Source organism: Adiantum capillus-veneris, chromosome 4 (genome assembly GCF_014529385.1).
Source record: "Adiantum capillus-veneris isolate H3 chromosome 4, ASM1452938v2, whole genome shotgun sequence".
Classification (NCBI taxonomy): Eukaryota; Viridiplantae; Streptophyta; class Polypodiopsida; order Polypodiales; family Pteridaceae; genus Adiantum; species Adiantum capillus-veneris.
The window spans coordinates 19,475,520-19,490,690 of NC_140934.1; positions in this window are offsets into that span (position 1 = coordinate 19,475,520).

A 15,171-nucleotide genomic window follows, 5' to 3' on the forward strand; every position below is an offset into this window, starting at 1 on the left:
AAGTGCCAAAAGTGAGGAGCGAAACGTTTGTTGAAGGGCAGCCTTCACCTACAGCCACAAGACAATCTAGTATGTTGTGCTTTATCATGCGATAATCCTTGGTCTGCTGTGTCATCCCCAAAACCCCCACCTGCGTCAACACCCAGCTGAGAGCACTGCAGTACGAAAACAAGAGAGAGAGAGAGAGAGAGAGAGAGAGAGAGAGAGAGAGAGAGACTCACTGTTTATCACACACGATGTATATGTGTGTGTGTGTGTGTATGTGTATATATATAAATGTATGTATAAATATGTAAGTATACATTTATGTATCTATATTTATGTATTTATATAAATATATATATAAAGGAATATATACATGTGTGCTAAATATATATGTGTGTGTGTGTGTGTGTGTGTGTGTGTGTGTGTGTGTGAGAGAGAGAGAGAGAGAGAGAGAGAGAGAGCAAGAAGAAGAAGAGAGTTTTAACATTGTAGGAAACTATCCCAAAAGACCTTAAAGATCTAGAGGGTAAGGCTTTTAATGAAAAATATTGAGGAGGCAATAGCAACATCGCTAATGACTCCTCATTTTTTTTTTTTGAAACCATTTTAACATCCTCCCTCCCTACTCTCACCATTTCACTTGTATCAAGGAGTTATATAAAGAGATGGCTCAATACAGCTTACCATTTTTTCCCATCTATCGATTTTTGTTGTATTTATCTACAAGGCAATGTAGCCATCAGCTCCATCATGCAAGGATTTCACTGGCGTGATCACAATCGTGTGATTGCGCTAATAACATGGATAATTACACATGAAAATGGCATGATCGCATTGATTATTAACGTGATTTTGATGGTAACCTACAAAAGCACTAGAGCCGATAAGCCCATTTGGTCTTTCTTTAGGCCGTTGGGCTTCTTCATTTTCCTAGCGAGCTAAATTGTATATAGCAAAGCCTCTACTAACTTTGGCATTTTGACTAGGCAAATCCCTAGGGAGTGTATCCGAGCACAGGATACAAATATCTCTTTGTGAATCGACCTAAGGTTACAGAGTGATAGGTCCCTTTTCTAGGCCAGGTGTGATTCTTAATACGATAACCACTTCTAAAAATATTTAAATCCTTCACCGAAAACAAATGTATGAAGCCAAAAAAATTGAATCTTTGGAGAGCCATATTCATTGCAACAAAGCCACTAGTCCATAAAAAGGTTGAAGTTGGTTTTAGAAGATGAGCATATTTATCTAATGAGTTGATAGTCAAGGAACGAATTCACTGTTGTACTAGTGTACTGGGTATATACAGGTCCTTGAAGTCTTGAATTTTACACCGTAATAGGTTTGAACTGATATACATTGTCATTGCACAATATGAGAGCTATAATCCTTAATTGGGTGAAAATAGCTTTTATATATTGAATTGGATGCATAAGGGGACTACAATCCTTGATTGGGTAAAGTAGTCCTCATGTTATAATAACTAATATGTAATTCTCCTAAATGATTTTCTCATGTTAAACTGATCATTTAATATGGGGAAGTACCAAGGGAGAAAAAACTAGAATATTGGTTAAGCTGGCAGACCGGCCACAATAGGGATCCAAAGGAGGGAAATAGGGATACCAAAGGGGGGGCCATCTGCAAAAGAGCAATGTGAAACAATAGGCCTCAAAGACCCTAAGGTTCAGCCCATTGAGACTTCCAAAATGCTAAGGTTCCAAAATTCAAAGGTTGTGTCCAATGGTCCAACCCTAGGTAAAATTGGATGCTTGTGGGAACACTCAAAAGTCTTCCCACATCCATATCTTGATGGGGGAGATCCCTTTTAGTAGGGGAAAAGAGAGAAACACACACACACACACACACTCTCAAGCTCCCTTTACACAAAGGTAATAGGGGACACATGTCAGCTCCCTAGCCCAGTTGCCCCCAAGGTGCACTCAAATCCTATTGGATGGCCATAGAGGTGGACCGATGAGAATTAGGCTAGAGTATATTAAGTTTAATTCATTTTAAAACACTTGATAAAAGAACCAATAGGAATTAAGCTCTTTAGAAGACTATTGGACAGTCTCTCAAGGCGTCCAATGAGCATTCAACAGCCCAATGGCTTGCATGATTCCTATTGGCCAGAAGACAAAGGGGTCCAATGAGAGTTTAATTGCATTAATTAAATGCCTAAAGCTCTCACAAAAGGGAAAAAAGGGACACATGTCAAAAGACTATCACTTATGCTTCTCAATTATGATTGTCTAAGCTTTTCAGGGTCCAATGGGGTGCTAGTATGAGTAAAATCCAACAGGGGTCGACCAAGAGAGAGAGTGGGCTGATTTTGGCAAGGTATATTATCACACACACACTCACACAATATCATGTGTGAAGCAAAGAAGACTCTCTCTCCTTCTCAATCTTTAATGGAAAGCTCATCATCTACTCCAAGTTTGTGAGAAGGGAGGCCTACACCAACAACTCTTGTCTTTGTGATGCAAATCCAACCAAGAGCCAAGCTTCAATGCATGCTCATATCCTCTACCATGCTAATTACTAAGCTATGTTAATCTTTTATGAGTGATTATGTGAGGAGATATACTTCTTTCTCGTAAGAATACTCCTTCTTCCTCTCAATCTACTCTCATACCCCGCTAGCTCTGGCACCATCTTCGAAGGTGTGTGAGGTCTTGGGTCTAAGACCATGAGGGAATTGATGTTGTGTTTTATAAGTGTGTGCATGGTGCTTGAAGATTCCATCTTCATTGCACTAGCAAGTTATTGAAGGAACACAAAGTATTGTATTGTAAAATGTCTCCTTTGATGGGGGAAACCTATAATACAAAGCCTTTTGGAGACGGAACGGTGTCCATGTAAATCCTATCCTCAACTGCTGTCAATAGCTTAATTTCTCTCTATTTTGAAGTATTGTTCATGCGTATCTAACTAGGTGTTATGATTTTTGTTGCTCTCTCCATCCAAGCACTCTTGTTTTGCTCATTAGGAATCTATTCTAATGAAATGCTCACTATGATTATGCTATTTTCCGCTACACACAGGTTACTAGGCCATTAACTGTTACATTGGTATCATAGCACAAGGTTTCTCTTTTCTTGCTCAAGAAGGGAGGTCCTCAAGCTAGCTATAAATGGTTGGTATTATTAATTGCAATTGAGTAAGTAGAATAGGGATTTTTTAGCCTTGCAGTGTGCCTGCTTCTTGCAAATAATGGGGCATCACCTCAAGAGCTATGGTCTTAATAGTGGAGTCCTACAGGGCTTGCCTACGGCTTAACCACTATTGAGCTATTAGAAGCTTTACAAGAGCCAGTATTGTTTTGGTGTTAAAAGACCCTCTCTTCTTTTCCTTACAATTAATGGTATTCGAGCCATGAGTACAGGAGCTTGACTGCTTTTCTAGGGGGGTAAAGAGGAGTAGCAACTAGGGCTTGAAGTGCCAAAGTACACCTAAAAAATTTTACACCTGAAAGTTTTTAGAATGGCTGACAACAGTAAAGAGAGTGAAATTAATGTTGATAGCTTTGATTTTGCTTATGAGCAGGCTACTAATGATGCCCCTATGCTTGTTAACTACCTTGTTTCTAGGCTTCAACAAGCCATGGGCAATCCATTTCTCCAAAGTGAAGTGCAACGGCAGCTTCGTGCTCATGGGATTCTCCAAACTCCCCACCAAGAAGAGAGAGTATCTAGGAAGCCTCCTTGTGAGACTTCCAAAAGAGGACTCTCTCCAATTTGGGAAGAAGAAGAGGATCCATACGAAGGGCTCAAAAATTTACTTCTTGATGACGCATCTCCTTCCCAAAGGATAACTCAAGAGCCCCCACCAAAAGAACGAGAAAGAAGTGCGTCTCCTGCCACCTCGATGGAGATGGCTCCACGAAGACGGCAGGCAAAACGCTCTCCATCACCTCCTAAACGGAGAAGAGCATTGCACACCTATCCACACCATTACTCAAAGAGGGATGATAAAAAACAAAAGAAGAAAACGCAAGAAAGAGGTCACCCTCTTCTCCATCTTCTTCATCCTCTTCCTCTTATAAAGAAAGTGATGGTGCAGACAAGGAGGACCAAGGTAAGAAAAAGGCGAGAAAGAGGTCACCCTCTTCTCCATCTTCCTCAAATTCTTCATCTTCCAAAGAAAGTGATGGTGCAACTTTTGAACCACCAAAAAGAAGAGGCCATAGGAAATCCTATGCCACGTGGAAGAGGTCGTACAAGCTCAAGAAGTTCAAAGAGGAGGAAAAAACATCTCTTTCCTTACCTACGATGGCACCTTTGGTGCTACGGACAAAGTTTGGCTTTCATCCAACAATTAGATGCGGTGTTTGGAGATGAGGGATTCACAAAGTCCTCTAAGCTACGCCATGTAGCTATGCATTTTCAAAAGTCCACCAGGCAATGGTGGTCTAGCCTACGGGCAAACAGTGAAGCTCCAAAAACGTGGAAATCTTTAAGAGCTTCCATCATGAAGCACTTTTTGGCTACCGCTGCCAAAGACAAAGTACTCACCGAATGGCAAAGCTTGAAGCTTTCTCCTTATGAATCTATCCATAAGTATGTAGACATGTTTTGGGACTTACATCTCAAAGCCACTGTCTTCAAAAAGATGGATTTTGGAGAGCAAAAACAATAATTTTGTGTGGGCTTAACTGAAGATATGGCGGAGTATGTCAGCTCCCAAAGACCACGCACCATATCTACGGTCATACACCATACCATGGTGGTTTCACAAATCAATTTCCAAACAGGGGCTAAGAGAAATCTTAAGCCCACGGAGAACAAGAACCGTAACAATGAGCCTAAGGGAAAGGATAATGTCCAAAAGTCTCCTAAAGGCAACGCCAACAACAACAAAGCTAAGGAGAAGGGAGTTTATAAAGGCAAAAATAAACTCTCTCCTAAAGAGCTTGAGCGTTATCGTAAAAATAGCCGTTGTTTCAAATGCGGCAAGCAAGGGTATGCGTACCGTGCTTGCCCCCAAAAGAACACCCGCCATGAGCCTTCTAGAGCTACCTTGGTCGAGATCCAAAAAGAGGAAGCTCACCACAAAGGATCTCCTCTATGCCATGCTTGGGGAAAGGTAAGAGAACATGATGCTTTTATTCTCTTTGACCCTGGTTCTATTCACAATTTCATATCCATAGAGTTGGCCACCAAGCTAGGCATCGAAGCCTATGAAATGGGAGATGGGAGATGTCCTACCCATCGAAGCCTATGAGATGGGAGATGTCCTACCCATCGATGGTGCTTTCAAGGGGTAAGAAGCTTCAGTCACTCCCTTAATCGGGAAATTGAGGCTCCATGTCCAAAGCTATGTGGACAAAGACAACTTCTTTATCTCTCCTCTCAAGGACGAGGATGTAATCCTAGGGGCACCATGGTTTAATCGTATGGTTGCCAATGTTAAATTCCCTGAAAGGAAAATCTACCTTAGGTTCAGGGAAAAAGATATGTACATAGATACCAAAGAGTTATCCAATTAGAGTACCAGCCACATTTAACCGCTTGATGGAGAAGCTATTCAGGACTCATCGAACCTTTACTAGAGTGTTCTTTGATGACATTATCATCTACTCTAATTCATTAGACGAACACACGCAACACCTCTAGGTAATATTTCAAGTCTTATGAGAGAATAAACTTTATATTAATCAAAAGAAAAGTGAGTTTTTCTTACTAGAGATTCAATATTTAGGTCACATTATCTCTCAAGATGGCATCCATATGGATCCATCAAAGTAGAGGTAATAAAAGGATCGCCTAATCCAAGGAATCTTGATGAATTAAGAAGCTTTATAGGTATGTGTTCATACTATAGACGCTTCATAGAAAATTTCTCACGAATCACCGAACCATTACATGACCTAACAAAGAAAAACGCTAGGTATACATGGTCTGCCATTGCGAACAATGCTTTCAAAAAGCTTTAAACAAAACGTTAGGTATACATGGTCTGCCATGGAGAACAATGCTTTCAAAAATCTTAAAGAAAAGCTTATCTCTCAACCTGTGCTTACATTGTCGGATCTCTCAAAGCCATTTGAGGTCCAATGTGACGCATGTGGTGATTGCCTTGCTTCAAGAAGGGTGCGCCTTAGCCTACAAAAGTCAAAGGCTCGACCCTGTTGAGTAAGCTCTAGGCATATATGAAAAGGAACTCCTTGCAATTCTACATGCCTTAGATTTGTGGAAGCACTATTTATTGGGACTCCTTTCATTCTGCGGGACGGATCAGCAAAGCCTTAAGTACTTCATGATGCAGACCAAGCTCTCCGACAAAAAATGAGGTGAGAAAATTTTCTTTCGCGATTTCATTTCCATATTTCTTACATTGTTGGCAAGCATAATCAAGTAGTCGATGCACTCTCAAGATGGCAGAGAGTGAATCCGGTTTCCATAGAAACTCACAATGATCTATCTTCTATGATAGATGAGTACGCTATTGATCCCGATTTTAAAGATGTGATTTAAGCCCTGGCATTAGGGAAGAAAGAGGAACCATTTACTTTACAAGATGGTTATCTTCTCTATGGCAATAGATTATGCGTTACTAACTCACTATGTGAGAAAGTAATGTATGAATCTCATGCTCCTCCTTATGCGAGGCATAGAGGGATTCAGTCTACCCTAAAAGGGATTGAAACATATTTCTACTGGCCTGCCATGAAATCAAACATACAACGTATGTTTCTAAATGTGTGGTATGCCAAAAGACGAAGTTTGATAGAGGGAAGCAACCTGGATTGCTTCAACCATTGCTAATCCCTAACTCACCATGGGAGAGCATATCCATGGATTTTATCTTTGGATTACCCAAGTCTATCCATGGGAATACGGGAATATGGACGATAGTAGACAGGTTCAGCAAAAACAAACTCATTTTATACCGATGTCCATAGTGTCGGATAGAGATCCTAGAATGACCAGTAATTTTTGGAACGGTCTCTTTGAGAATTTAGGGACAAGGCTAAACTGCTCTTCGGCCTATCACCCGCAAAAACATGTCCAAAGTGAAATAGCTAACCTAACAATTCTTGATCTACTAAAATCCTACGTAATGAAAGTAGATCAAAGGTCCGAATGGGAGAAGTACTTACCCTTAGTGGAGTATGCCTACAATAACATTGTACATACTTCCACGGGAAAAGCACCTTTCGAGGTAATTGAGGGCAGATATAAAAGTCCCCTGTGACTTAAGGTACACGAGAAGATCTTCCCTGCAGATGAGTATAGCCGAGACCTACAAGAATCTTTCCAAAATATTAAGGATGCTATCTCTATCTAACAGCAAAGGCAAAAGGCTGCTGCTGATAAGCACAGAAGAGCCCAAGCCTTTAAAGAAAATCATTGGGTCTTGCTTAAATTTCCCAAGGCTCAATTAAGGCACACAATGGGCAAGAATCCTATGGGACACCAAAAGTACTATGCTAAGTGAGCAAAAAGGTACTATGGTCCCTTCCAGATTCTTAGACCAATTAATGACATGGCCTATCAACTCAAGTTACCCAGTCATTGGATCATACACAATGCTTTTCATGTGAGCCTACTAAAGCCTTACAAACGAGAGCCACCTCAAGAACCAACTATTGAAGACCCACCAGAGATCAAGAACCAAGAAAAGGTGTTGCAGCCTGAGTCCATTGTTCGACATGAAGACAAGGTATTGAGAGGCGGTAAGATTATCCGAAGGTATCTTATTAAGTTTAAGAACTATCCTTTTGAAGATGCTAGATGGATGCAAGGCATACAATTAAAGGATAACCTAAACCTTGTCAATGCTTACAATGCTTCCCTAGAGTAAGCAAATGTACAAATGTTTAAAATGAACAAAGTTTTTGTCTTATAAGACTCTCTTTTTCTTTATTGTGCACAAATGTTAGATAGTATGCATGCTTAGAATCAAGTTTGTGAAGACGACGTCTTCCAAACACCAAGTAGAGCTTGTCACTCTACTATGGAAGATTGATAGGACTAATGCGTAGACATGCTTGCAGTAGCTTAGGCTCTCAAGCACCAAATGGATTAGTCATCCATTCTGGAACGATGTCATAGGGTAAGATAGGGATCCTCTACCCGCTAGAAAATGGACTAATGAATAGGCTTTATCTTCTCTAACCCATAGTCAAGGACGACTATGATTTCAAGAGAGAGGTAATGTCATAATAACTAATACCTAATTCTCCTAAATGATTTCTTCATGTTATTGTTGGGTGAAGAAGGGAGTGAGGGAAGCTATAGACGTGCACACACACACCCGTAGATGCATACACACACAGCAAGAAGCTTGATAGCTTGAAGCTCCCTCACTTTGTTATTGAGAAGTTCAAGTCTGCATCTACGGGTGGGTTTGTGTGTGTGCACGTGTATAGTTTCCCTCACTCCCTTAGATGCACACACACACAACAAGAATCTTGATAGCTTGAAGCTCCCTCACTTTGTTATGAGAAGTTCAAGTGTGCATCTACACGTGGGTGTGTGCGCGTCTATAGCTTCCCTCACTCCCTTCTTCACCCAATAGTTAAATTGATCATTTAATATGGGGAAGTACTAGGGAAGAAAAAGCTAGAATATTGGTTAAGCGGGCAAACCGGCCATAGTAGGGATCCAAAGGAGGGAAAATAGGGATCCAAAGGGGGGGCCATCTACAAAGGAGCAGTGTGCAACAATGGGCTTCAAAGACCCTAAGGTTCAGCCCATTAAGACTTCCTGTAGCCTGCTACAGTGTCACTTTCACAGGACACAGATAGTACAGTTGGTCTAGGTTCGTTCACACTGGACGGACCCTCTGGCCTAGGGAGTGACAGGTGGCAGGGTACCGATGGTGGTCTAGTGGACCTTGTGGCCAGGTTACCACATGGCTGACATTTATGAGCCGTTGGTGGCTCTTCATGGTGGTACATATGAGTAGTAGCGGTTGGTGATCGTTATCATCTTCTTCACCTTTGGTCCAACATCGCCGTCAAGAGCAGTGAGTCTATACATAGAGCACGTCTTCACCATCCCTGCACATATGAGCCTCGACACCCCCATTGTACCTTTGAGTCCTGGGCTGGAGCTGAGTGTGCTGCCACGCCAGAATTGTATCAGTCTTTGAGATAGTCGAGTCATATGTTCTGGTCTGTTGTTGTGTCTTTGTGAGCTCTGTTGATGTCTATTGTTTCCTTTCTGTTCAGTTTGTTTGAGTGAGATTGTCACGTAAATTGCATTGAGGACCACCCACTGTAGAGAGCACGACACATTATCCGCGCTATAGGTGCTCTCATTTTGGCGATCACGGTGGGACCTCAACTGAAATCTCACTCTGTGAGGTGCAAATCTTGAAGCTAGTTGGGTCTATCCAGCTTCACCTACCTTGCCTTGCACTGTTCTCCTCTCACCTGGTCCAACTGGTCTAGTCCTCTCTCGCCCTAGTCATCTCTCGCCTTGGTCCAACCTGCCTCGTCTCTGGTCTAGACCTCCTCGACCCTGGTCTAGTCCTCCTCGTCCCTGGTCCAGCCTGGTCTAGTCACTTGCCTGGTCTAGACCCTGGTCTAGTCCTCCTCGTCCCTGGTCTAGTCACTTGCTTGGTCTAGTAGAGTCTAGACCAGTCTTCAGCCAGTTCAAGGTTTTCTTGCCCAAAGCTTGGTTGGTTTGGTGGTCGCTGCATGATCCCATACAAGGCGGTCAGTCGAGCGTCAAAGTGCACTCCTGAGTCCTTTGAAGTACTACAACAGAAGACGACCCTTGGAAACTGTTAGAAGTCCATCAACCTCATCACCCATACCTCCACATACGGCATCACCCATTCCTCCCTCCGGTTCCACATTTTCCAAATCACCTTCTCCAGTGAAGCTCTCTCCTATTTTGCTACAACAGGCTACTGAGCAACAGGCTCAGCAAGGGGCCATGGAGCCATTGGCTAGCATTTTGGCTAAGGTAAACATCAAGTTCCCTACATTCAAAGGTCTCTCTTCAAAAGATGCTGACGACCATGCAAGGAGGTTTGTATCTCTTTGTAGGGGTCGTGGTCTTAATAGGGAAGATGCTTATTTGGTACCCTTTCCATCCACCTTGGATGGCTTAGCAGACAAATGGTACAGCCAGTTTGCAGAGAACCATTTTGCAACTTGGGCGGCCTTAAGACAGCAGTTCTGTGCAGCTTTCAGGCCAGGTGACTACCAGGAGAAGGTGTTGGATGAGTTGGCCAACATGTTGCTCCAGCCAGAGGAGACTTTTGCAGAACTTATGACGAAAACCAAGTCTCTGGTTGCCAAGCTTCCCCAGCAACCAGGTGAATTTATGGTTAAGAAGTGGGTAGAGAAGGCGCTTCCCAAAAGTTCTCAACAAAAACTACGAGAGAGTCTCCGACCCGACACCACTCTCGAAGAGTTCATCGCAGCTGCTACGAGGATAGAGGGGGCTAGGGAGCTGTTCACCAACCCCCCTCACATAGAGACCCCCTCTGTGTTTTTGGAAATTCCTTATGATCCTTTAACTTCTTTACGCAGGGAACTGGAAGCCCTAAAGTTACAGTGAGCTCTTCAAGAGGAGAGGTCCTTCTCTCTTAGACAAGAGAAGCCTCCACATCACGAGGCATTGGAATAGATTAAGCGCGAGCTAGAAGAGCTCAAGTGTCAGCAAGAGACTAAGGCTGCGGTTTGGTGTAGCTCATGCCGCTCTCCAGGGCACCCTCCATAGGAATTCCCCCTTCGGGTTTACTGCCACTTCTGTGAAAAATCTGGACATGAGGATAAGGATTGTTACTACCTCAAGGGATTGCGACAAATACAACAAATTCTTGGTCCTTCTCTTCAGTAAGGGCCAGCACCTGCATCCAACATGGTTTCTACCTGTGTCCATCCACACCATATGCCACCTTTGCTGACAGCTCCTCCTATGCAAGGTATATAGAGCACTTTTCCCTCTCATAGGTTTTATAATACCCATGCTCCCTCATCTCCTCAAAGCTTCTATGCCTCCACCTCCAACTCAATGCACCAGGAGCAAGGACCACCTCGCACTTCGACTCGCCCTTTGAATCGGCCCATTTTGTGCTACAGATGTGGGGAATATGGGCATTACCAAAGCAAATGCCCCCTGCCAGAAGGGTCCCCTCCCTGCCGTCATTACCCCAAAACAAAGGATCACTACAGTAAGGATTGTCATAAAATTCGTGCATCCGTGGCTTCAAACCCAAGTCAAATCCAAAATGAGTTTTCCTTTCCCACTCTCAATTTGATAGCAGTTAGCACTGTTTCTCAGCCGCCCCCTTCTACCCACGTGGTTACCCCTCAAAATAAGCCGCCGCCGCAATTGGCAGAGGAGCCATCGGACGTCCTCACCCTGGCCCAGAGAGCCGCTCTCGGCCTTAGCATTCCATCAAGTTCAACTCCCCCACACATTCTCACACCAGTGAATACCCTACCTGCAGTTGTTAACAAGCAATCCCCCAGTGCCATGAAAGAATCCAAATCTTTGCTCTGCGATATTGATAAAGCTTTCTTGGAAGCAGTTTCCGATCTGTAGAAGATCAAGATACCAAAGGAACAACAGGTAGAAAAAGAGAAGCTTACAGCAGAGACAGTCTTGAAGAACACTTTCCAACAAGTGTCCCTTTATGACATGTTGCGGCTAGATGCAAATTTTAGAAGTGAAACCCTTGCTGTTATTTAGTCACTTTATCCTAGAGCAGGTCCTAGTGGCGGGCACCTACCATTGCGACCATCAGAGTCCTATATGATATCTAATCTCGCTGCTCCACTCACTGATTATAGAAGCCCTCGCCTGATAGTGTCCGTTTTAGGTCGGCAATTCTCAGGAGTGATAGTGGATGGTGGATCTGGCATCAACCTGATGCTCGAGTTCACTATGTTAGCTCTAGGTCTATAGCCTACTCGCGTTGCTCCCTTCACAGTTACATTGGCCGATCAACGAACAGTATACCCAGTGGGCATCGTGGACAATGTGCCTCTGCAGGTACAAAACTTTGCTTTTAACTTGGATTTTGTGGTGGTTCGTCTTCCCTAGGTTGAGGGCGGATTTCCCTTGCTTATTGGTAGACCATGGCTGCGACACACTAAAGCACTCCACAAGTGGGGAAACGATGCAATGTGGATACATACTTCTGGCTCCCTGATGCAACCGATTCTCTTAGAAGGAGGTATGGATCCAGTGGTGCAGCAAGCTTCTTTGTCAATGGAAACCAACCCTGAACATGAACAACCTACTCCACCTGACGGGTCGGATGAGGATCTGTTGGAATGGTTGGATGCTACCAAGTCTATGCCTTGTTATGGAGTCTCTATTCATTGTTTTCCTAAAGGTACACCCTTTTCAAATGTTTCCATAGTTACAAAACTTAATGAGCCACCTGAGCCTTTGAAGAAGCAGAGAAGCAGGAAGAAATCTCCTCTACAGGATTTCAGTCCCCCTCAAACGTCAACCCCTTTGGTGTCTCTTTCTTCTTCGACCAAAAGAAAGCTCTCCTCTGTGTCTAGCAAACTCCTTTCTCAGAGCCCGTCCTGCAAGATAAAATCCAAGATCTTGATAGCTGTCTTGCTCATGATAGCGGTCTGCTCCTTACTTGTACCTATCTACCCTTACCCCCTCGACCTTACATCCTTCGGGTTCACAGTTGTGGCAAAGAGATCATCAAGAGCGCCGAACATTGTTGTTCCCATCTACATGAGAGTCACCAAAACAATAGAGAGCAGGCACTAATGTTCTTCCTTACTGCTGTAGGCTCCTGGTGGCAGGCCCTCCATTGGTGCTGGCTCCTACAGAATCCTCCCTTGGTGCTGGTTCCTGCATTCTGTTGTTCAGCAGATGAAATTGTTGCTTTCCATAGGGACAAGCATGATGATCTCTTGTCTATCCCCCTCGCCACCTACCCACTCGCCCTCACCCCCTCACCTACCCACTCTCCCTAGTCCCTCCCCCTCGCCCCTAGTCCCTCCACCTCACCCCCTACCCCTCGCCCTACCCTCCCCCTCGCCCCCCGCACTACCCCTAGCCCTAGTCCTACTCCCTCACCTCCTACCCCCTTGCCTCGCCCTAGTCCATCCCCCTCGCCCCTACCCTCCCTTGCCCAACCCATCACCTTCCCCTCACCCCTACCCACCCTCTCACTCCCTCTCGCCCCTACCCTCCCCCTCGCCCCTACCCACCCTCTCCCTTCCCCTCGCCCCTACCCACCCCCTCTCGCCCCTACCCACCCTCTCCCTTTCCCCTCGCCCCTACCCACCTCACTCCCCTCTCGCCCCTACCCACCCTCTCCCTTCCCCTCCCCCCTACCCACCCCCTCTCGCCCCTACCCACCCCCTACTCACCCCTACCACCCCCTCACACACTCTTGCCCCTACCCTCCCCCTACTCGCCCCTACCCACCCCCTCTCTGCCCTCGCCCCTATCTAGCCCCCCAACCACCCCTTTCCCCCTCACCCCTACCTAGTCTCTCCCCCCTCCCTCACCCTACCTAGCTACCTGGTGAGCATATCACTTTGCTGTGGTGGAGCCTCATCTTGTTCCTACTCCCTCGCCTCCTACCCCCTTGCCTCGCCCTAGTCCCTCCCCCTCGCCCCTACCCTCCCTTGCCCAACCCCTCACCTTCCCCTAGCCCAGTTTCCCCCAAGGTGCACTCAAATCCTATTGGATGGCCATAGAGGTGGACCAATGAGAACTAGGCTAGAGTAAATTTAATTTAATTCATTTTAAAATACCTAATAAGAGAACCAATAGGAATTAAGCACTCAATTGGAAAGTCTTCCAAGGGGTCTAATAAGCATTCAGCAGCCCAATGGCTTGCATGATTCCTATTGGCTAGAAGACAAAGGGGTCCAATCAGAGTTTAATTGCATTAATTAAATGCCTAAAGCTCTCACAAAAGGGAAAAAAGGGACACATGTCAAAATACTATCACTTATGCTTCTCAATTATGATTGTCTAAGCTTTTCAGGGTCCAATGGGGTGCTAGTATGAGTAAAATCCAACAGGGGTCGACCAAGAGAGAGAGTGGGCTGATTTTGGCAAGGTATTATCACACACACACTCACACAATATCATGTGTGAAGCAAAGAAGACTCTCTCTCCTTCTCAAGCTTTAATGGAAAGCTCATCATCTACTCCAAGTTTGTGAGAAGGGAGGCCTACACCAACAACTCTTGTCTTTGTGATGCAAATCCAACCAAGAGCCAAGCTTCAATGCATGCTCATATCCTCTACCATGCTAATTACTAAGCTATGTTAATCTTTTATGAGTGATTATGTGAGGAGATATACTTCTTTCTCGTAAGAATACTCCTTCTTCCTCTCAATCTACTCTCATACCCCGCTAGCTCTGGCACCATCTTCGAAGGTGTGTGAGGTCTTGGGTCTAAGACCATGAGGGAATTGATGTTGTGTTTTATAAGTGTGTGCATGGTGCTTGAAGATTCCATCTTCATTCCACCAGCAAGTTATTGAAGGAACACAAAGTATTGTATTGTAAAATGTCTCCTTTGATGGGGGAAACCTATAATACAAAGCCTTTTGGAGACGGAACAGTGTCCATGTAAATCCTGTTCTCAACTGCTGTCAATAGCTTAATTTCTCTCTATTTCGAAGTATTGTTCATGCGTATCTAACTAGGTGTTATGCTTTTGTTGCTCTCTCCATCCAAGCACTCTTGGTTTGCTCATTAGGAATCTATTCTAATGAAATGCTCACTATGTTTCTGCTATTTTCCGCTACACGCAAGTTACTAGGCCATTAAATGTTGCCCCTCAATTGTGTGATTGTATTGAAGATTTCATTGTCTTGTTTTATGCACTGGTTTACATAGGGAGTGCATTATTGTTATTGCTTGTGTTTTATAAATATCTATCATCGTTTCAATGTAGAAGTTGATTATTCTTTGTAGCATGTGAAAAAAGATGTGTATTATTGTCTGCAAATCACAAAGGGCGTATAACTAATCCTCATATTTATAATTGAATTGACAAATTCATAGCATTGTTGTATGCATAATGTCAGGTAGAGAGTGCATTGCAATGTGTATATTTGCTCACAACAAATGTGGTTGATATGTGGATTGACAAGAGTGCATTGCAAATCACACACTGCGTATATTTGATTGCTTTTTTAATGAAGGTTTTTCAAATATATATTGAAAAGTAGAAAAATGTTTTTATAAGTGAACATCTAGTTCTTGAATTCCTTC